This window comes from Mustela putorius, unplaced genomic scaffold (genome assembly GCF_011764305.1).
Source record: "Mustela putorius furo isolate JIRA1106 unplaced genomic scaffold, ASM1176430v1.1 tig00000163_pilon_pilon_pilon, whole genome shotgun sequence".
Lineage (NCBI taxonomy): Eukaryota > Metazoa > Chordata > Mammalia > Carnivora > Mustelidae > Mustela > Mustela putorius.
This window is the reverse complement of record NW_025421299.1, coordinates 964,937-989,231: the sequence shown is the minus strand read 5'-3', so window position 1 is coordinate 989,231 and position 24,295 is coordinate 964,937. Positions and strand designations below refer to the sequence as shown.

The following is a 24,295-nucleotide window of genomic DNA, read 5'->3' as shown; positions in this document are numbered from 1 at the left end:
CGAAATGTTACTTGTTAAGATTTTCCAGAGTTCTGTCCGTATACTGGTTAGATGTGAAAAACAAACAAGAGGACCTAAAGGAGCCTGCCAAATTTCTGACTTGGTCAGTGGCTGGTACCACCACTTGAAACAGAGAACGTGTTCGAGAAAAGTATGTTTGGGAGGGGAAGCAGGCAGAGGAGACAGAGAAGGATGATCCTAGTAGGAAAAAGATTGAAAGGTACAGACACACATCATCTCTAAGCTTTCTTTCTCTTCTAAAAGCCAAGGCTGTGGAACCATTCTTGAACAAGTTGCAGATCATGGACCGATACAGTGGAGAATATGATTATGGGAGCATATAAGGCTAGCTGCATGGCCATTTTCCAGAAATGCTTTAGGGAAAAAAAAAACAACAACAACAATACCTTAAACTAAGTGCACTAAGTGACCTCAAAATCCCTTCAATACTTAGATTTTATGGTTCTCTGAGTATTATGATAGCATTAACCACAGGACCAAAGCCAAACAAACTAAGGCAGACCTACTGAAAATCAGGGGAGGAATCACAAAAATAATGCATTTCCTCCTTGTTCTGAGGAACTAGGAACACGTTGTGCAAATCATATAAAACACTTTGGAAGGGCATTCCATCTACAACCCAAAGAATTTCTTCTTGACTGACATTTTAGGAAGCAGAGAACGGTCTTCTAAATTTTTCTCCTTCCCACCTGATGATGAGTATATCCATTTATTCATCTCAGTGCCTTTTATTGTTTCCATCTGAGTAGATATGCTTCAAGGTTAAACCTGACATTAACACTCGACCAGTGACTGGTAATGGCTGACACAAGAAGATGGATGGAATGATCCCCCTGGTGTTGTCAAGCAAATTTCTCATAATCTGCTATTAATATTGTGGCCCTTCTCTAGGACCCTGGGCATACAAAAAGAAGTGTTCTCTGATGCATCACTCTAACTGCCCACTGAAGGAGGGATCTTGACCTTTGAGGGCAGCATTCATTGTTGCTTTCTTCTAAGAATAAGCACAGGGTCTCCCAGACCCTTCAGCTAGGGAACACCCAGGTCATAAGCCAGAGTGTCCTAGAGTATTTCTGATTTTCAGATATGAGAGATTTAAATTTCGGGTTTAAATAAATGAGCAAATACAGGGAGAAGAGTGAGTATGTGGAAGACTAATCGTAATGAAAGGGAAAAAAATGAGAAGGAGGAGGACACAGAGTGGGAGGAGGAAGAAGAAATAGAAGAAGCATTTATTAAATGCCTAGGACCAAGATAACCCTTTCATTTATTGCACAGAACCCTGTGAGGTGCATATTTATTGTCTCACGGTTACAGGTGAGGGAACTGAAGGTTAAGGAGCCTGCTGGTCTGACCAGGTGTACACAGATACTGTTGTCTGACAGCACACTGCATTCAGGTTGAGAAAATCAGCAGGGCAAGAAGGTGGGGGCTGAGGAGTTCACAGAAATTCAGAAAAAATACTGGAGGGCCTTGCATCCCTGGTGCTTGAACCTTGTACAACTGCTCATGTCCATTTCTAAATTCCCACAGCCCCCAAATATTGGGAAACTATCACCCAAATCTCCTGCTCTCTGAGTCAGATTCTAGCAAGTAGAAGAGTATTTGCATGCATCAAAACAAATTAGTTAAGCATATCCCAAAATTATAACTCATCCAGAAGGTTCTTACTGGCTAGGGAAAAAAAAAAAAATAGATGCCTTTATCAAGATCTACTTTGGAAATAACAAGTCATAAAATGCAAGAAAATGCTACAAATAACTCAAATTTTTAAAGATATTTCTTTTCCCTGTGATTTTTATAGATCCACAGTGTTGTCTCTGTTCAGATAGAATGAATGGATCTCACAATATTGGAGCTTCCACCTGAAGAATATAAGTTAGAATCAGGAGTTGGGTATCTTCTGTGCCCATTATCACTTTGACCTTGATTATGACTATGGCTGCTACGATCCTGAAACTTTACAATGTGTTGTACGTGACAGTTCATGAAGTGCCATATCATGTACCATCTCATTTAATTCTGAAAACTACCCTCTATTGTTATTGTCCCTTTACAGGTGAAGCTCTGGAAATGGATGTGACCCAAGTCACATCTACAATAAGCTGAGATTCCAACCTAGGTCTTCTGCTTCTACTGTATTATATTTGTGACCATGTTTGGGACAGTTCATAGCATATTTATTCCCTGATGATGAAACTATTTACATAAGTATCTTCACCTGAAGTCACTGAGGTAAAACTTAATCTCATCCTCATGGTGACTGCAAAAAGTTTAAGTTGAAACTAGATTTTCTTTCCTTGTTCATGACTTGACTTTTTGGAATTTGCCAGAAACTCTTGGCTATAAAGAACAATACTTTTTTTTTTTAATATGTAAAGGAAAATACTAATTGCTCTTCTAATTTGCCTGCGGAATGTCTGGGTTAGGTAAAGAATGTCAGAAGGCAGAGCACATGTAATCTGTTATTGTGCGTCTTCATGCATCTGAAGTCTGAGAGGCAGCTTAACCACCAAAAGCCAAATCCAGAAAGTTTATCTTGAATCGCACTCTGGCCTCTGACCTGTCTCTCCACATGACCATGTATGTGTATGCAAATGAGAAGTATGCAGATGCACATATATTTATATCTATACACATACGTATTTGTATATACATAGTAATATGTAAATATAGATGCCACTTCCTAAATACCAAAACAGGCAGTCTGCATGAGTTCTGTTACTATGTAGAGTGTGAGAAGCATAACAGATCGCCCTGCGAAATGTCATACATGCCGTACACAAGACAAAATTAACACCACTCCCTCACTGGGCCTATTAAAAAGTGGGAGAATGAAATGAATGAAAACCATCCACTGCAAATCAAACGTCATATTGGTTTACTTGTTTCCAGAAGTTTTCATTGTTCTGACAGAGCATGCAAACCATTTTAACCACTCCAGTCACTACTTGTGGCTCGTGTTCATGTGTCTGTGCTTACAAAACACCTGCTTTCTCAGCTGAGCCTCCCCTCTCTTTGCATTTGACCTTCACTGGCTTTCAAGCTACGGGCTCATCACCAGCCTCCCGTCAGGAGAAAGATGGGGGCCAACCCCGTGTGGCAGCCCCTCTCACGTCCCTCCAAGCCAAGTTAACCTCGCTGTGCTTCCCTCTTTGGGTGTACCTTCTAAATACCCCACCTAGGACTGGAGAGTTTGGAGAATACAGGAACCTTCTGCTTGCCTGGAGGGCTTTAAACAGTGCCCGAGTTTACATGTCCCAGAAGCATGCCAGTTGGGGACTGACAGGTAGAGAAGTATGAAAGCTCTTGCCAGACTTGGGACAAACTCCAAAGTGGCATTTAGACTTCACAACCCCCTGTGGGGTCAGGCCCACACTGGACTTTGACTGGACTCCTACTTTCATTCAGCTTCCTGCCCTTCCTAGTCCCGCTTCTTCCCTCTTCTTTCCAGGCTCTGCTGGGAGCACATTCTTTCTTTCTTTTTTTTTTTTTTTTAAAGATTTTATTTATTTACTTGACAGACAGAGATCACAAGTAGGCAGAGGCAGGGAGAGAGAAAGGAAGGGAAGCAGACTCCCTGCAGAGCAGAGAGCCCGATGCGGGGCTCGATCCCAGGACTCTGGGATCACGACCTGAGCCGAAGGCAGAAGCCTTAACCCACTGAGCCACCCAGGCGTCCCGGAAGCACATTCTTAAGTTACTGGCACAGGGTCTGCAGCTGGGGAACCCAATCCCCTCTGTAACCCTGGAATGTGCTCGGCTTCCCACCGCCAGCCTGCCCACCCGTCTGGCGGCTTCTCAGCCTTCCTCCTCCCCTCCTTCCTCCCTTTTCTTCTTCTTCTTCTTTTCACTCCCCCTCCTTCCTCTCTCCCCCCTCCCTCTCTCCTTTGTAGTTTCTCATCCTAATTCCTTTGACCAATAAACTTCTGACATAGAAATTGATGAATTTATGGAGCACTCACTTATCAAGTATTGTTCTAAGTGCTTTGCATGTATTAACTCATTCAATTCTCCCAACAACCTTAGATATAGGTACTGTTATTGTCCTCATTTTATAAGGAAAGGAAATTGAGGCAGAGAAGTTAAGTAACTTGTTTAAGGAACTTTGGTGTCAGAGTCTGCTTATCATCTTCGAGAAACAGACTTGACTTTCAGAGTCTCAGATCTGAGTCTTTCACAAATGGTAAGAGTTTAGAAAAGCTTCCATTCTGCTTTAAAAAGCTTACTTAAGAAAGTAAGAAAGCTTACTTTCTCTCCCTCTTACACTCTCTCTGTAAAATGGGGTTTCCTTGCTGCGTGTTTTCACAAACTAACCAAAGACTTTTGTAAATAAATTCTACATGTATTAATTTACTAAACTCTTACTTGAAGAAAAGTTAAACGTAGCCACAACTCTTGTCAGATATTAAGCTATCCCTTTACTAAAGCAAATATGATGATTTGGCAAACATCCATTATTATTGCTTTTTAAATTGTTGCCAAAATATTACACAGGATTCAATTTCCAAATTGTTCAGAGAGTGCCTAAGCGTTGAAATAATGAGTCCATTGCCCCAGTTGCTGCTTTTTGCCTTATGTTTGCCCTTCTGGTTTTGGTAATGGAGAAAAAGTGGGATAATTTTATAATCAAATTTCTTCATTCCAAACTTTGTTACAAACTTACAAACAGTAATTGTAGTGTTTACTGCTTCGCTGTGTCTTGGGGAGGTCAATCTCAGTGCGCCACCTTCCTTGTAGTAAACATTGAAGGGCAGAAAAATGAAGCCTTTCTAGAAAGTATTTCATCACCTAAGTATTTTCCCTTTTTGGTAACATTATGTGACACTTAATGTGTGCCAGGTATTGTTCTAAATGTTTTATGTTGGTTAAGTCAATCGGCCCTTATAAATCCTATGAGTAAGTTATTATTATCTTTATTTTATAAACATGAAAACTGACGGAGGGAAAGATGAAGCACCTTTCCTAAAATAGCAGAATGAGTGATTGCTGACAATCAAAAGAGGATAGGACCCCAAGATGTGACTGCAGGGCGCAGGGTCCCGCCAACCCATGGTCCTGCCTCGTAGCCAGTCAGATGGAAATGGAGGACGGCTTGACAACATTTATAAAGATGAATTCTGTAGAGCTATTTTTGCTTATGAATGTGAGGGAAATACCACACAAGGTCACTCTGAGGAAGGATTTTAGTTATACTTCTTGGAAAAGATGATGTTACTTGAGTTCTGTAGAAATGAGGACAAGAGCAAACAATTTCTTTCAGGTCTCATGAGTCTATATTAATAAAACCCAAAGTCAAGGTACTTGATATGTTAATATGAAATAAATATTGGGGTAGGTGTGGATTGGGGATAACCATCCAGGGACATATAATTCCAATGGGAACATATTTTGGTGGAAGCCAGTCATTAGACAGGGACCATGGTGTCCAGCGATTCATATGTGATCCAACACATAGGGGGAAGTCTGGGCTGGTGCATGATTCTGGGCAAGTTTCATAACTTTTTTACCTTAGACTCTTTCTCTACACGTAGAGCGATTTAGACAAAAAGTTACCCGATCTTATTCAGGTCTGCAAATCTTTGGTGATTAAAGACTGTGGGGTTGTTTTGTTTCTGGTTTTGAGTGGAAAGAAGCACCAGGACTCCCAGTTTCATTAGTTAAATGATATTGGCTCATGCTTTGGACAACCAGCCTTGTGAATTCTGATGTCGCCTCCCCAATATCTACGCAGGCAGTCCTTGTGATCCATCAATCTATAAATCAGGAGACAGGTTCTACTGGTACATTAAATTACAGGGTGCCTTGGAGCAAAATACCTACTGTTTGTCAGCCCTGCCACCTGCCACCGGTGTCTGTGGGCTTATAACTTCCAAATGAGCTGCGGTGGGGGGCAGGAACGCCAGAGGAAAGAAAGGAAGCAATGGTAACGGAACCGACACTGGACAAGGAAGCGTGGTTGCACTTGGCTAATGACATGGAAGCGTCACGAGTGTTTTCTCTGCATTGGAAGTTGGCCGTCTGTTATCTACCTGTTAGTTTTAATTCATGCAGTGATGGGAAAACAAAATGGTCTTTCATTCTGCATGATGTTAACCCATTTTGGGGGTGGGGGGATGGGATAGAGATTCACACTAAACACTACACAACGGTTTCTATCCTACAAAAGAGAAAGTTGGCTGTAGATGTGTAAAGAGGCACTTTATACCTGCCACCAGTTACCAGTGTGACTGCTCTGTGCCAGACATTCTTCAAGATGCAGGGGCTCCAACAGGGGAAAAAGGACAATGCCCCTGTCCTCATGGAGTTTACATTCCAGTGAGAGAAGCAGACAAGCAAACGAGTGAAAAAGATGAACTGACCTAGGGACAGTGCTATGAGCAATTAAAACGCAGAGAAGGATAGGAGAGGGAGTGCCACGACTTCCCTAGGGTGGCCTGGGAAGTCTTTTAGGAGGTGGTGCTGGAGCAAAGATGTGAGTGCTGCCAGCTGTGCAAAGGCCTGGGGGCAGAGTCCTTCAGGAAGAGGGACCAACAGATGAGAAATGAGGGTGTCTCATCCCCTCCATAGGAAATGTAACGTCAATAGAAGGGTCCTATGCACTGACGGGTAGGAAACGAGCAGAGAAATAGGCCGGGACAAATGTATGGAGAACCTCTTGTGTGTGAGGAAGGATTTCGAGTTTTATTCAAAATGAAATGAGAAGCAGTGAGTTTTGAGCAGGAAAATGACATGATCTGAGATGTATTTTAAGAGTCAGTTGGCTGTACGTCAAACAGACTATGTGAGCAACAACGGAAGCCAGGAAACCAGCCGTGGGTACCATGGTCTGGGTCAGAGATGCTGCTGGCTCCTACTTGAATGGTATTAGAGTGAGAATATATTTTTCCAAATATGGTTTTCTTGGTGGGGGGGGGGGGTTGACTTGCTGTTGCATTGGATGGGAGATTGCAAGAAAAAGAGGTAGCAAGAATGAGTCCTGGATTTGGGCTTGAGAGAATGGTTTGATGATAGTGAGACTAATTTAGTTTAAAAAAAAAAAAAACCTGGGGAAAAATCAAGATGAAAAACTCAAGAGTTCCATAATGGACTTGTTTAGTTTGAAATATGCAGACCTAAAAGTGAGGATATTAAGCAGGCAATCGAATACATGAGTCTGGTGCCTCAAGAAAAGGTCAGGGTAGAAGCAAAAACTGGGATTGCTTTGTGTTCTATGATGTTTAAAACTGGGGGATTCAATGAAATACATTCTCTACAAAAAGAAGGTAGACAGAGCAGTGGATAGGACTGTGAATCAAGCCCTGGAGGCATCCACAATGTCATGTCCGGAGGAAGAGGAAGAATGAGAAGATGGGTGATGTCTCAGGGTTCCAGAGAAGAATATATTCCAAAAAAGAAAGGGGAATCCCTGCAGTCAAGAACAAGCTGCTGGGGCGCCTGCGTGGCTCGGTGGGTTAAGCCGCTGCCTTCCGCTCAGGTCATGATCTCAGGGTCCTGAGCTCTCTGCTCAGCAGGGAACCTGCTTCCCTCTCTCTCTCTGCCTGCCTGTCCGTCTACTTGTGATCCCTCTCTGTCAAATAAATAAATAAAATCTTTAAAAAAAAAAAAAAAAAACAAGCGCTGATTTGCCAGCTAACACCCAGGAGGGAACGGATTCCTGGATTTGGTGAGATGAGAGCCCTAAGTGAAGCTGTGGGAACAAAATCTGATCGGGCTAGAGAGGACAGGAGGGAAAGACATAATACAGACAAGTCATCTTCTCTAAAGATGTTTGCTTTAAAGGGGCACCAAAAACATCAGGGCATTCATCCAAGGTAAATATGGACTCTAGTACAGTTACTTTTTATTTATACATTGATCTGAGGAATGCGCAAGGATACTTCTGTCATTCTGTTTTGAGAAGTGGAAATGCAGTTTAGGTGGACACAGACAGGAAATAGCGACTGCAAACGCACCAGTCCTGGTTTTCACCAAGATTCTCATTTGTTAGTGGTACAAAATTGCCACTACTCAGGCTTTTCTTCTCTAGTCTTCCAAATCCTCACCATGTTTTAGGTTTTAGACCTTTTGGGGGGGAGGAGGAGGGGAATATGCTGATAAATTCAGTCTTTTTCTTAAAAACTTTAGTCACTAAGGCACTTAAAATTCCTCATTTCTGCATAAGTCTAAATTCTAAGTCCATACAACCTCAGACAAGGAATTATTCCAACACACTCCTCAAATGCCTGCAGATAGAACGGTTCTCCCTCCAAACTCTGTTTTTTTTTTGGTGTTCTGGCTTCTTTTAGGGTCAAAGGTATCTTGCTCAACTATCTAAGAGAAGGGACTTACAAAGCCAATGCCATTTGTCAGGCAAAAAAGCAACTTCCAGATTTGTCGGAGATGAACAAAATAAGAGCTCTGTGAATGTGTCCTGTATAATTCCATTGATTTCACTTCTCTCCTTGGACTGACTGCCCAAAATTTCTCCTTCTAAGCATTCCATACTTATTACCATGAGGGCCACGGCAGCGGATAAGCAGATAAAAGATTTTGTAATCTGGTTTCTCGATTGTTGTGATAGCCACTGACTTTTCTTTTTTCTTTCAAAAACAATTTCACAGTCGACAGCTATTAGAAAAATACATTGCCCACCCTCCTCCGAGTCCTCAAAAGAGGCAGATTCACCTCGAAGTTGGTGCTAACCATCAACCAGCCAGCCAAGCATCCTCAGTTTTATTTAGAACCTCTAGCTTTTCTCCCAGATTGTTTCCAGAAGCCGCCTGGCTCCCAACCCTTTGGCTTCGTTTCCCTATTCTGGGGATGTACTCAAGCTGAGCTTAGTGGGTTTGCCTCGTTTCGAGCCTCATCCGTACTTGGCTTATGCGTACCTTCTGGACTTTTCCTGTTTCTGAGCATTTTCCTGAAGACTGCTTTCAACCTAAATTAGAGAATAAGGCTATACAGTCCGGATACCCTTCAGCATTTGCTAATTTTCTTCAAGAATGAAGAAATCTGGGCTTTATCTATGAGTGCTCTTACAATACATAAATTCAGAGAAAGGGAATTTTTTGAAGGTTGGAGTGTCTGGAGAGGACAATAAAGCTGGCAGATTTTTTAAAAAAGGTTTTTAATTTATTTTACAGAAAGAAAGAGAGCAAGCAGGAGGGTGGATATGGGGAGGTGGGGAGAGAGAAAATCCTCAAGCAGAACCCACTGAGCCTGGAGCCCAATCCCAGGACCCTGAGATCATGTCCTGAGCCGAAATCAAGAGTCGGCAGCTCAACCAACTAAGCCACCCAGGTGCTAAACTGGCAGACTTTTTTTTTTTTAAATCAACTGACCTATCTATGACAACAGATTATCAGACAAAGGTTGGAAATTTGTATTTAGCTTATGAAACAATAGTTAACTTAATAAGAGCACACTAAGTTCTTCCTGTTCTTTAGTCAAATGTTCACAATTCTGCAACATAAGTGTTCTCATTATTTCCATTTTACAAGATAACTGAGGCTCAGAAACCGAAGTGCCTTGCCCAGAGTCACATAGCTGGAAAGTGCCAGAACAAGACTCAAAGTATTCTGAAGCAAGGTCTCCTGTCCACTGCATCCTACTGCCATGAAAGGCTTCCACCATCCCAGCCCCGGCACATTTTAAACTGAGGGCCCCACAGATCTACCTCAAGAACTGCAGCCCCACATGCTGACATCAGCAATGCAAGAGGACCTTAGGTAAAATCTCCAGGAAAAAAGACTGAGCTGGAGTTCCTATAAGGTTGTGATTTATTTAATGTTTTAAAATATTTAAAAAAATTTTTTAAGATTATTTATTTATTTGAGATAGAAAGAGAGTGAGAGAGAGCATGAGAGGGGAGAAGGTCAGTGGGAGAAGCAGACTCCCCATGGAGCTGGGAGCCTGATGCAGGACTTGATCCCAGGACTCTGGGATCATGACCTGAGCTGAAGGCAGGGGTTAACGAAGTAAACCACCTAGGTACCCCAATATTTTAAAATATTTAAAAGTAGTTTTTGATAAATTTATTTTTGTGACCTGGTACCTACCAGAGAATCACACCACCATTAGAAGACTCGTAGCTTTGATTGACAAAAGGAAAGCTCTGTGTAGATTTCAGGCTGTTGCTCTATCCCACGCTTAATTTAAATTGCAACCAAAAACAGATCTATCAATTGCCTTGATTATTAGATCCATTTCCTTCTCTTTCCAATGTAGTGTTTGGCCAGGGCTCGGAATCATTTAGCAGATATTAGAAAGTGTTGGGGAATGAATGGTTTTGAGGTATTAGGGTACCAATGAATCTCCTTTCCCCAAGGTCATGGCTTTGATTTGACACTGGAATTGTAGCTTTTATAAGGGCAATTAGGTCTTCTTTCCCTTCAAGAATGATTACCATCTTCACCAAAAGCATTTGTCCAAGACTTCTTTTCAGGTTCTATTCAGCATGTTCAATTAAGACTTTTTCATAGGTTTTTATTCATTTTCAAAATATAGCTTGTTACAAACACTTGAAAGACACAGGAAAATGGAAGAAAAAATATCATTCCAAATCCCGTGATTCATTTGACATGTTACTGGACTTCATTTCCATATATCAGGGAATCACAACCAAAACTTGTGCAAGATTGGATTTTATAAATTGTAAAGAAAATAATGATGTAGGGATAAATATATGTAGGGATAAAAATAATGATGTAGGGATAAATATAATTTTGTATGACTTCTTTTCACTCAACATGACATCATGATTATCTTTCCACTGCCCTATGTCATTTAAATATTCTTTACAATCATGATTTTTAATAGCTATGTTTTTCTTTTTTTAATAATGTTTTCTGATCTAGTATGCATGGTTATGGGGCACACATTGATTTTTATTTATAGTTTATATATCTGGCATCATTGTGGGACTCTTACCTGTTTTAATAGTTTGTAGATCCTCTTAGTTTTTCTGTGTAGGCCATCATATCATGTGTGAACATTTTATTTCTTATATTCTAGTTCTTGTATATTTCATTCCTCTTCCTTATTTTATCATGTTGGAAAAAAGTTCTAGTACAGTGTTGATGCATACACTAATGATACTAACAGGTGTCATATTTCATTTTCAACATGAATGTGGTTGTTTTTCCATCTTTAGTCACTACATGTTGTAGACTATATATGTGTGTGTGAATCTATAATATAGATATCTGTAATATCTATATTATATATCTATATTATATATTATAATATCTATATCATATATCTATATTATATATATTATATATTATAATATCTATATTATATATCTATATTATATATCTATAATATAGATATCTATATTATAGATACACACATATATAGATATAGATCTATATATGTATTATATGTATATATCTAATATATACATATAATATATGTAATGATTATATTATAAATATATAAATCATTATATATTTATATTATAAATATATAATAAATAAATATTATGTTAATAATTTGATATAATATTATATATTATATGTAGATAGATATGTATATATCTATATGTGTGTGTGTGTATCTATAATATAGATACACACACACACACACACACACATCTTGATTTGATTCCCTTAAATTATGATTTTGGCATTAAAAGCCAAGTTCTGACAATGTATGCTTCAGTTTTCCCAGCGGGGAATCAGAGTCAAAAATAGCACCCACTATCCCCTTCCTAAGGTTTTTGCTAGTATTAATAACACAATACACATAAAGTGTTCATATCATATTAAATATTCTATTTGAATACAGGTTATTGCCTTTATCATGGTAAATGAGGTTAGTTTATAAATTTCCTTCCTCGTATCGTCTGGATTTGGTATCAAGGCTATACAAACATCATAAAAAGAGTTCCCAGCTTTTTTGTTTACAGAAACACCTTGTACAAGATATAAGCTATTTATTCTTTTGAAGAAAACTCACCTGTAAAGTCATCTGCCTCTGGTATTTCTTTCATGGTAGGTTTTTGATTATTGGTATAAACTCCCTAGTGTATTCACATTTTCCAGTATTTCCTGAGTTCACTTTGGCAATTGTTACAATTTTTATGAAATTGTTTTATTGATTTCAAATTTCTTGGCATAAATTGTGAATACGATTCTTTTGTGTTTTTCATTTCTATTTCATTTACTTTTCAATTTTAAATTTCTAACATTACTGTTTTCTACTTTTCTGCTATTTTCTACTTACTTCCTTGATTGATTTTACTGGAAGTTTCTTACTGTTATTAGTCTTTTCAAAGAAATCAGTTTTTGCTTTTGTCAATCTTTTCTATTTTAAATTTTTTTAATTTCTTTAATGTATGCTCATTTATATTTCTTTCTTTCTATTTTCTTTGGAGTGACTGTGACACCCTTTTTCTAATTTCTTGAGTTGAAAGCTTAGCTTGTAATTATCAATTTTTCTGATTTCCTTCAGCAGACATTTAAAACTATAAAAAACCCTCAACCATTAATTTAGCTTCATCCTACAAGTCTTGATGTTAGTAGTTTTATTATTTTCCTTCTAAATACTTTATTTCTATAATGATTTCTTCTTTAATCCATGAATTATTTAGAAGTGTGTTTTTTAGTTTCCAAATGTACGGCCTTCTTTTGGATGTATTTTTATTTCTTATTTTTAATTTCTAGTAAAATTTCATTCTAGTGAAAAAAAAACAAAACATGATCTTAATTATTCTGATTCTTGGGTATTTGTTAAAATTTACATTTTAGACTACTATATGGTAATTTTTTGGAAATATTCCACATATGCTTGAATACCCACTAAATGTGAATTTCCGACTTTGTACTTGTTTATTACATAAAGCTTATAATTGTGTTATTCTAATAACCTATCTTAATTAAATGCAATGTGACTACTGCTTCTACTAAATCTATGTTTCTGGTATTGAACTGTACTCAACTTTCTTTTACCTCGTATTTATCTAGTGCACTTTTTTTCATGGCTTTACCTTAAACCTCTTCTTTAATCATTATTTTTTGATCTTGTCTTCTTAAGACAAAATAACATCTGGAGGGCCACTTCGCCTCCGGATGATGCCTTGCTCTGTTTCATCTAATTGAACTTCACTTTCCCATTTTTTTTTAATATGTTATTATTTGACAGAGAGAGAGAAACAACAAGAGAGAGAACACAATCAGGGGGAAGGGGAGAGGGAGAAACAGGCCTCCCTCTGAGCAGGGAGCCCGACATGGCGCTGGATCCCAGGACCCTGGGATCATGATCTGAGTTGAAGGCAGATGCTTAACATCTGAACCACCCAGGCACCCACTTACTTCCACATTTATTAATTGACTCACACACCACCCTACCAATAATACAAAGTTAAATAAGACATGATTTCTTTTCCTAAAATACCTCTAAAACTATTGTGCCGACCATTATTAGCAGATAATTGCTTTATAAAGGGCAAATCCTAAGGTAATGGTATGCACTTGATAAGCTTTCTTGCTGAGGTCACACTCTAACCGTGACTCTACAAGACCTGGGGAAGAATCCCAGTGCTTTCTGCAAGAAGGACATCCAGGTTCTATGCACGTTGACCATCACAGGGAAAGCAGTTAGCTACAGAGTCCAATCTCTGCTGTACAGTCACTCTCTGCCTTCTGAACAGATTTATTTAGATTAACTTAGACATCCTTTAAAAAATACCAGTTTGCATAAGAAATAAAAATTCTCTTCAAGTCACTTTTTTTTTTAAGATTTTATTTATTTTTTATCAGAGAGAGAGCACAAGTAGGCAGAGTGGCAGGCAGAGGCAGAGAGAGAAGCAGGCTCCCTGCTGAGCAAGGAGCTCAATGCAGGACTCAATCCTGGAACCCTGGGATTACTGACTGAGCCACCCAGGCACCCCTCAAGTCACTCTTTAAAAAGCAGTGTATGTGCTTTAACTGAGTTTGTCTGAAACATGATTAAACAAAAAGATGCAGTGAGGTATGCCATATGACTAGGTCATTAAGTCTGCCTTAGGGAACTTAGGAGGCATCCAGCCTCAGAGAAGTATATTAGTGGACCAACAACACGTGCTTTATCTTCTCCAGTGGCCATTAGAAAATGGTTGTTTTCAGTGAAAAAGAATAAAATATATTTTAAATCCTGACCATTTCTGTGATTAGTGATAATCTGGGGGACATTCTGGAGTATTGATTCTTTCAAATAAGAGAATTAACATTTGGAGATTTTAGGAACCAGGAAGTCATGCCACAGACATTCATCAAGGGCCTACTTTATGCAAGCATAGTTCTATCTTGGGTGTGTGGACTGCAGGGTGTTGGAGGCGGTCAAGCCAGAAGGTTCCAAGTAGCCTTCAAGTACCAAAGGGTAAGATTAATTAAGGAGAGGAAGATAAGACATAGAGCCAAGATAATAATCATGGGGGGGGGGGATCAAATAAGAATGCTGTGGGTTGAACTGTGTCCCCCAGAAAGATACTTTCAAGTCCTAATCCCCACTACTTGTAAATGGGACCCTTTTCGAAAATAAGGTTTTTGCAGACATAATCAAGATGAAATCATGTTAGATTAGAGCTTGCCTTAATGCAATGACCAGGGTCATCTGAAAGAATATCAATGAGGGGCACACGTGTGGTTCAGTTGGTCAAGCAGCCTATTGTCAATTTCAGCTCAGGTCAAGATCGTAGGGTCCTGGGCTGGAGCCCAACCTCAAGGCCCATGTGGGGCCTAGTGTAGGACTCCATGCTCAACAAGGGGTCCCTCTCCCTTTGTTCCTCCACCTGCTCAAGCTCTCTCCCTCTCTTTCTCTCAAAAATAAATAAATCTTAAAAAAATAATTTAAAAAAGAATATCAATGAATTGTATCCTTATAAGAAGAGAAAAATTTGGACACAGAGACACAGATGTACAGGCAAGAACACCATATGAATACAGAGGCAGACACTGGAGTCATGTGTCTACAAGCTGAGGAGCACTGAGGTCGGCCAGCAGCCATCAGAAGCTCGGAGAAGGGCATGGAGGAGCCAGTTCTGCCAACACCTTGATTTCCAACTTTTGGCCAGAACTCTAAGAAATTAATTTCTGATGTTTTAAGCAAGCTTGTCTGTGAGGATTTGTTACAGCAGCCTGAGGAAACTAATAAAAGGAGGATCGATTTAGGGAGGAGGTGAGCTCAGAGGGATTCTCTAAAGACTTTGAGGTTCTTTGGTACCTTTTTAGACAGTGTTTTTGGATAGTGTCTACATACAAAGGCACTGGGCTCTGAAATTGTGATTCTCCGTTTTTGGTGAACACAGTTTGGTGGGCCAGGAGACATCAGAGACCATTTAGTAGGACAGACACCATCCTTTCCCACCTGTTTCCTAACTTTCAATGTATAGGAACCCACTGACTGATTAAAGATGATGAGAAATATTCAGAAACTAATTATAAACTTACTACAGTTTTCTATTATAAAACAATGAAACAAAGTTAAAAATAATCTAGTACTTCTGTTACATTTGGTAGTGCATTTTATTTAAATAGAGCAAATGGAGAGACAGCACATAACTAGTGAAGGCAACACAGTTTGGCAAATGATGCCTGTATGTGTCTCTCTTATCTTTAGACATATAGATGATTCATTATTGAACTCACTGCAGGCATGCCTTAAAATCTAGTTATTGGAAAATTATAGACCAAAATAATGTTGATGCAAATGTGCAGAGCTACACATTTAGGGTTAGCCAAACAACCCACCTCATACCAAAATTAGTAACAATGAAGCCAATCTAGCAGTAATTTATAATTCTAAAGCAAGTTCCGCCGCAACTGAAAATCACAACAAACTGTGGATGTTCTAATAACAATGTATCCTTTCCCCAAGATGGTGGGAAATAAAACTTGAGGCCTAAGCCCATGTGAAGGAGGAGCCACCATCTCTTCGAATAGTTCAGTCCATCCTCATTATCATCCACATGCTAGGTGCGCGGAGCATCCCTCTGGCTACCCTGGGATACAGCAGGGAACAAACAAAGTCCTTCCTCTCCCAGAGCTGCCATATTGCCAAGTGAGCGCAGCCTGTAGTCTACTTTGGAATCCTCAGTAAACTCTGGTGAGTCTTAATTTTGTTCTTAATATAAAAACTTGATAGGTTGCTATCAAGTAGGCTTGGCCACATATAAAAGAGGAACTCTAAAGAACCGTGTTTCATTGACACTCAAAAAATGTCTTACATTTCGGATGAGTCTGTGGTCCATTAGGAGGGTAATTGCTCTCTCCAGCGGGGCCGTATATTATACTTGAGAAACACTTCTCTAAAACATATCACTTAGATCATCGCAGATAACTGCCAGAATAATTTGACCTTTGACATCCTGAAACAACTTCGAGCGTTTTATCCCTCTCTGTTGGCATGCATGGAGCATATCAGCCTGACTCTGATCTATTCAGTCTTAGAGGATAAGAGATGCCAGAAGTGTGCACTGTTCTGCTTTCCCGTGCCTGAGAAAAGATTGGATTGTCTTCTTCAATTGGGGCACTTTGGGCAATACTGCCCCTGGCAGCTCTCTCCATCAAAGAGGCTAGGCCCGGCCTGAGCAGAGAGGAAGCTTGTCTAGTGTTGAAGTCTCAGCTACATAGGCTTAAGGTGTTTCTGATGTACCTGGTCTCTTGTGTTTTATTTATCTGGAGTTCTTCTGTACTGGACCTGTTGTTAAAATCTCATTTCAGGGGTGCCTAGGGGACTCAGTCTGCTAAGCATCTGCTTTCAGGACAGGTCACGATCTTGGGGTCCTGGGATGGAGGCCCACATCGGGCTCCCTGCTTGGCAGGGAGCCTGCTTCTCCCTCTCCCTCTGCCTGCTACTCCCCCTGCTTGTGCCCCACCCCACCCCTGTCAAATAAACAAACAAATAAATAAATAAAATCTTTAAAAGAAATAAAATCACATTTCAGATGTATCTCGCTCACCTACTCAGCTTTCTCAGATGCCAGAGTTTAATTTTCGAACAAGTAAAAGTGCATGACTCTTATACAAATAAAACGTTAGCATACATCAAAAGTTCACTTACCTTACTAATGAGGGAAACATCAGGGAGAGGTAAGCCTGGCTGAAAGGCAAATTTGAGGACCGGAGTTTCATTTCATCACTCAGCTAAGGAGTGTTAAGGTGGGTTTTCTCAGTTAAAGACAAACCTAGGGGCCCCTGGGTGGCTCAGTGGGTTAAAGTCTCTTCCTTCTGCTCAGATCATGATCCCAGGATCCTGGGATTGAGCCCACATCAGGCTCTCTGATCAGCAGGGGGCCTGCTTCCTCCTCTCTCTCTCTCTCTCTGCCTACTTCTCTGTCAAATAAATGAATAAAATATTAAAAAAATAAAATAAAGACAAATCTGGCCAATGTCCTTCAGGACAACGCAGTCCTAAGCTTTAGGGTTATGGTTATCTACTCTGTGCACAGGATCATCTCTGTGTCTCTTGAATGAGAATCTCAAAGTTGACTTATACTTTCATAGAGTCGGGGCTCTAACCAAGAGTAAAGAGAAGATAAAGCAAAGATTTCCCCCCGAAGAGGACCTGGTACGCAGTACTCCAATGCAACATTGCAACTACCTGCCTTTGCCTCATTTCCAAAACTTGAATAGTCTTATCCAACACAGGGTTTTGCTTTCTGAAAGACCAGAATGACCAAAAAAGAAAAAAGAAAAAAATGTATTATTGTGTCTAATGCTTGATTATTGGTTATATTTTGAGTACTCATTTAACACCCACTGTGATAACTTTAAAACCTTAGGCTAATCTGTACAGTTTTCCCAGACTTAGAAAATGTAATGATGGGACCTATGTCTTTCTCTCTCTTGTGTGTGTGTGTGTGTGTGTGTGTGTGTGTGTGTATGCGCATGCGCGCACGCACACTTACCGCTCCATAGAAGGAACAATATATGAGATGATGAGATGGATTTTTCTTGTGCTAGCATTATTGGTTCCAGCTCCCTTGTCTTCCAGCTCAAATTGCATCCTCCAGGCAGAATAATCTCCTGGATAAGAACGTGAGCTTTCGAGTCAGACAGCTTTGAGTAATAATCCTGGCTCTTTTATTAACACTGTCCTCTAGCAAGTTAGTTAACCTTCCTGAATCCCGGTTTCTGCATCTCTAAATGAGAAAACAAAACCCACATTGTAGGGCTGATGGGAAGATTACACCGGAAGAACTTAGAACAATTCTGGCACATAGGAAAAGAATACAATACACATCAGTTGTTCCTTTTTCTTAACTTTACAAAACCCCTCACCACAAAGAAAATAATATACCAAGGTCTTTGAGATTTTTTTAAAAATGTACATTGTATTTTATAGGATGTTCAAGGTAATTACAATAACATTGCTACTCTTGGTCTAATTTAACAATCTTTAAATAAGTTCTAGGTTTGTTCTGTTGTGTTTTATTTATTTTGCTCTGGATTTTCTTGGATTTTGCAGCCTCTCCGTGGATCTGGATATGTAAAAATAGGGATGCTTTGCTGACAATAAGTCTCTCTTCCAATGTGCCAGAAGTTCCCGGTTATATGTGTTTATAACACTCATCTCTGATGTCACTGGATCCCCGGTCATCTTCCTCTCAGAGGCAGGAATAAGGTGAAGGCATGGTACTCTAGGACCTGCTGATGAACAAGCAAGGATGGTCTTCATGTTTTATTCCCCTCCATCAAGTTCTCCTCTGTATGGATCTTGAGAAGTCCCCCAAACTAGGCTCCTGAGCCATCTGCTCAAATCAAAGATTTATTTAATCACTCTAGGTTAAAAAAAAAATGTACAAATTATATCATGTACAAGGGACACTCACTCAACTTCAACTTGCTCATAATATATTTCCTTGAAAAGGTGGGTGCCAAAATCCAGCTTTAATTGCCTAACTTGTAATTCATTTTTCCATAATAGGTATTAATGTCTGTCTGAGGCCTGCTCTGTGAATGAGGACAGCAGAAGCTAACATGCTAGCGAGATACAAAGTCAACAAAATCAGTTACGGATGCATGAAGGAATGGCTGTACTCCACCAATTGTTTCATTAGCAAGATTGGGGAACTGTAGGAAAGGTGGGGACTCGCTCCTTGTAGCCCGAGATGAGATTTACGCCGCACACCTGTCACCTGGTTGGTGCCCTGCCTTCTGAGAAACTCCCGGAGAAAGGAAAAGACAGAGTGAGAAATTCTATTAACCTTGTCATAGGTTCAGTCGGTGTTGTATTACTTGGTTCCTCTATGAATTTTTTGTTTTGTTTAAATGCGATCAGAAGCTACATAAGACATGCTACATGTGTGAGGTTTTGCCATCATGCCCGCGGACTGATATTTCGGCCGGCGACTGCGAAGTATCCCTGTGCCTTCTCGCTAAAGCGGCCGGCAGCCTCCCTCCGAAGCAGCGACGCCTGTGACATCCGTGTCAGCGCGCATTGTCCGTAAACAAGGAAGGCCTGCCTCCGAGTGGGGTTGAGGGAATTGATGCCTCACTTGAGTGCTTTGAGAGGCCAAGATCAAAAGCACTTTTAAGCATATCATATAATTATCATCATTAAGAGGCACGAGGCGAGGAGTCCTCAACTCCCAAATTTTCAAAGCAACAAAAGCAGCACAGCTTTAATGGGACTTTGAAGTCAGATAAATCTCCAGGTATTTTCATTATAGAAACTCACAACTAATTAAGAAAAACCCTATCTGGGCCAGTGTTTAATTATGTTTGCTTGTCCGCCTGTGTCATGTTCTGTGTTCTGAAAGGAGAGGGGTGTCAGTTGGATTGTACCAAAGGACCGTGCTGGGACCAGCCAACAGCTTGCAGTTTGAACAAAGCATGGCCTAGAAGGGTTTTGATCTCTTTTGTCTAAATAAATAAGTTCTTAATAAGCTTTGACGATTTTCTTAAGCCTCCGCACAGCCCAAAGGTTAGCCAGAAGTTTCTCCATAAAAGCCACACCTGGTTTATAGGTAATTTGGCATCTAGGTAGGAAGATGATGGAAAATTCTGTCTGATAATAAAATAAAGGCAAATGGCACCAACTAGACCTCTAACTAGATCTCTAAGGCAAAAGGCACCAACTAGACCAACTAGCCTCTGTCAGATCTTACCTAAAGATGGTTTTGTTCCGAACAGAAGTTGGCTCAGGTTACAGTCCTGTTCTTTCTTCCCTATGGCCTTCTGGCTTCAGGGGTGGCTGCTCAGTTTCTTCAATATCCCCATTCACTACCCACCTGCTGAATGGCTACACTCCATGCCAAGCCCTGTGCCAGGTGCGGGGAATACCAGAGCACTCCGTCCCTTCCCCAGAGGGCAGTACTGTCTGGCTGGGGAGAAAGACCACGGAAGAAAGATAGAGCTGAGTGAGGATCCTGTAGAAGGGAAGGGGGTGGTCCTCTGCAGAGGGGAGATGGAGGGGGTACTGCTTGGACAGCAGGGAGAAGATCACAGAGGGGCTGGTTTCTGCATTCCATCCTTGTTCTACAGTGCGACAGCCATCTAACAGGCAGAATACCTAACATTTGCAAAAGTACTCTTCTCTTATGAAATGTTTTAAAATAAAGTATAGTTGATAGTACTGCCTATGACTTCCAAGGCCATTTTACTTGATTTTGTCTGATTTCATGTTTTTTTTTTTTTTCATTTCCTTATAGGCTTTGGAATCAGATTGGCTTGGATCTGAGTCCCTCTTCTTCCGTTTACTAGCCGTGTTGTCTTGGATAAACGAGCCAACTCCTGTGGGCCTCAGTGTCCTCATCTGTCTAATGGATGTTATAGACTGCTCTCTTCAACTGCTTGCTGTGATCTTATCAGGTAATGTCAGGGATGTGCTAGACTGACACATGTCTTGGCACCAAAGGCAGTAGCTGCTGGTATTTTTATTAATAGTACTCTTTAAAAAAAAAAAAAAGTTGAGCCACAAATCTCATGCCTAACTACACCCTGATTATAGCAAGATTTTGTGAAAATCACGTACCCTACCCACGTTCTGGATACTTAGAAGTGGATGTGTTTCATTTCCAATACAGTTGCTAAGTGATTCAGCTGATTTTAAAAGCTGCCTTCTAAAGCCTATACAAAGTGTGCCGTGGTGATACGCCCCATTGTCCTTTTTTATTTTTAGCTACACCAACCAACCCGATCATAATAAATTTAGATCATAACATGATGCCAGGAAAGAATCACCCAGAGGAATAGTCCATGGCCACTAAACAGTTCTAACACTTGAGTAACTGAGAGACAAATAAAAATAAGAATAAACACATCTTTAAATGCTCCGACACATCTATGTTATAATGCAAAATGGTATATTGGAGCTGGGCTCAGCAGACTCTTTCATGTGGATTTGAGTAAAATGAATAAATAAGCGATGTGGAGAAAGTTTGAAAAAAGAAGAAGACCCTCATCCATTTCAGGTTTTCAGGGGATGTTGGGCCTGCATGTTTTTGTAAAGAAACATCTGTCAGGATTTGCGAACCCACCAGAGTGCCCAGATTCACTTGTTTAATGTAGGAAGAGGCTGTCGAGTCAAAAGCCCCAGGCAAATTGAGCAAGCTGGCGGCCCCTGAGGAAAGCAGGAATTTAACTGAATGCCTGATGCCATTTTAATGCCAACTCACAGAACTTTTTGATACTAATGAGGCCCCACTATTTCAGAGCAGTTACATTAATTGACATTAATCAAAAAAATATATTGAAAGGTTCACCCGTTCTTTCAGGATAGCAGTGAGACATGCCCTGAGTTCTGGAAGCCCCCTTGCCAATGAGCAAATGTGCTGCCTTTGGGAGTCCTGAACCCTGTGGGAGGCTCCCAGCTCCCGCTCACCAGTGCATCTCAGCCCCCTCGCTAACCTTTCGGTGGTGCCTGCAACGTCAGTGTTCCTATTCTCTGTATCGGCAATGGAAGAATGGACCCCCAGACGCTGTTTTTTCATGCCGTGATTGCCTTGGGAATCTTCAGGGCAGAGCTGTCCAGATGTTGACAGCTCTTTCAACCATTCCGACTGAGCTTCCCGATTAAGTCAGGCATAAGAGAAGAGTTCTGAACCACAGACAAAGCTTCTCAGGGCTGGCTGTCCTGCCAGTCTCCATGCTTGCTTCGACAGTTACCAAATGGCACAATAGGACAATTTCACAGTTCATTATCTGAGAACTAGTGGAACCTCAAGAATTTAGTTGAGGGCAAGCATACAGACCTTGGATATATATCTGAATTTAACAGAATTACTGACTGAGAGTTGTGGAGCTTTGGTCAGAATTACCTAAAAGGAAATAAGAACCAACCTCTACTATCCAACAGGACTGGCGACTGTAATTAGGATAGCTTTACTGTTTGATGAGGAGTTTTGTGAGGCTTATGTGAAGGTAGCAGAATGATTTCTGAAGGGTCCCTGACAGCTCCATGATGTTATGAGTCTACAATCAGGCAGGAAAATATACATCAGTAGGCTCCCTGGAAGATTTCTGATCATTCCAATTTGGCTAGAATGATGTAGAGAGTGACTTTTCCCATGAGTTTGCTCCCCCACGGTCTGGGCTAAGGCAAGCAGGGGCCATAGCAACTGCGCAAGTGAAAGCTGGCTCGGGAGAAGGAGCCTCCATGTTCTATCTGAACCTCAAAGAAAGGTGCTATTCAGTGCAGACTCTGGGAAGTGTGAGGGTTCCTGTTCCACTGGAGCTGGGTTTGCTCACATCCAGCCATGACCAGAGAAGGGAGAGCCTTCAGCCAAGTCTGAAACCCCGCTCAGGCCCTGTGGGATTTGAGTTTCGCTCTTTTAAAACAATATTTTGATGAGTTGTGTGTAAATGAATCAGAAACATATGGATTCAATTTCCCTGGAAGTGTACGTGGGTTTAAAAATTAAGGGGGAAAAATGTGTGGTGCTTGGGTATGTATCAAAAGAAAAATGTTTAAAAAATAATACAAGATGCTTTGCGGAACAGAAAGCATGCCTTCCTTCTTGAAGCCAGGGTGATCGCAGCAGAGCTAGAGGCCAGTCTTATGACTCTGAAGTTAAGAAATATGCATGGGGGCTGGCCTTCCAAGGTCTGCTGCTCTGTTGGCAGCTGCCTGCGATGTCCTGGGACCTTGTGAACAACACCCAGCAAATGAAAAGCAGACACTATCCAACAGGGAGGCCAAATCATATCTGGGCTGAAAATTAGATCACCAGGCAAACTGAACAGATTTTTCAAACAAAGTACTTGCACTCTCTTTTTAAGTTAATTTAATTCTAAATGGAGGGCAGTCCGCAGGCTGAGATAGAAACTGAAGCTCAGAAGTATAAACCCCGAATTTTATCTTTCCACCCTAAAGATCCTCTGGGCCAGAGGCCATGATTATCAGTGAAATAGACTATTTGGGAACTGAAACTTGGCCAGGAGAGAGCCCAGCTACTGAATCCCTTTTGGCTTTGGTGACACCTTTACTAGTTTGCCGCATCTCCACTCCACTCCTATAACAGACACCCCAGCAGCAAGGGGCAGCTCCATTGGAAAGCAGTGAGTTTAGACTAGGGTTGCCAGGGACCAACCATACCCTAAAGCCATTTAGGGACTAATATAAAGCTGTTGTTGCTAAGCGAAGACTTGAAAACAATCTACTATCTACTATCACAATAATTATGTAAAGGACAGGACAATTCAACATGAAAAATACATAGAGATAAAAATGAGAAACGAAAGTCCTAACTAGGATAGTTAGCCCATGACTACTGACATTTTAGAAAATATAAGCCATCTCAGTATTAATTTTTAATACAGTTAAACCATACTATGATATTTTATCTGACCATTTTAATTGTTTTGAATTGCTGATAGTCATTTATTAATTGGTGAAGTCCAGCTTGTACAGATTAGTGACAGTATAAATCAGATAGCAGAGAGATAATAATGCTATCACTGTTTCATTCAACTGGGAACATTTGAGAAAACTGAGAAGTAGCAGAGCAACAGTGTTCTTGGCCTTGGATGCTCCTCCTGTCTTCTGGGCAAGGGCCAGAGAAGAGCAGTGGGAGACCAGATGTCTGGCCCTGGAAGGGGCTGAGAGAAAGGCTAATGACTGATTCAGCGGGACTTCTTCCATCTGTGACTCTGCAGGTCCTCATGTCCCTAGGGTACAGGCACCATAGTGGCTTGAGAGCAAGACCTAGCCTTGTAAAAGCTTTATCAGTTACAAGCCCAGGCTTGCCAACTGCACTGGATTCAGCCCAGTTCTTTCTATGAGATTAGATTCATCTTATTGTTCTCCAACCAAATGCATACCTACTTTAGGCTCCTTCCCTCTGTGGACATGGACTTCTCCTCTGAAACTA

The 24,295-nt window shown here is 40.6% G+C and overlaps 1 long non-coding RNA gene across 1 annotated transcript in view; it reads left to right on the top strand.

The window, feature by feature from the left end:
* The first annotated feature begins 9,521 nt into the window (after nt 1–9,521).
* LOC101693520 overlaps nt 9,522–24,295 on the top strand; it is a 35,132-nt gene continuing 20,358 nt past the window's right edge. The window contains exons 1-3 of the long non-coding RNA XR_001182111.2: nt 9,522–9,731; nt 18,910–19,639; nt 20,636–20,795. This is a non-coding gene — a long non-coding RNA (uncharacterized LOC101693520). The remainder of the gene's footprint in view (nt 9,732–18,909; nt 19,640–20,635; nt 20,796–24,295) is intronic.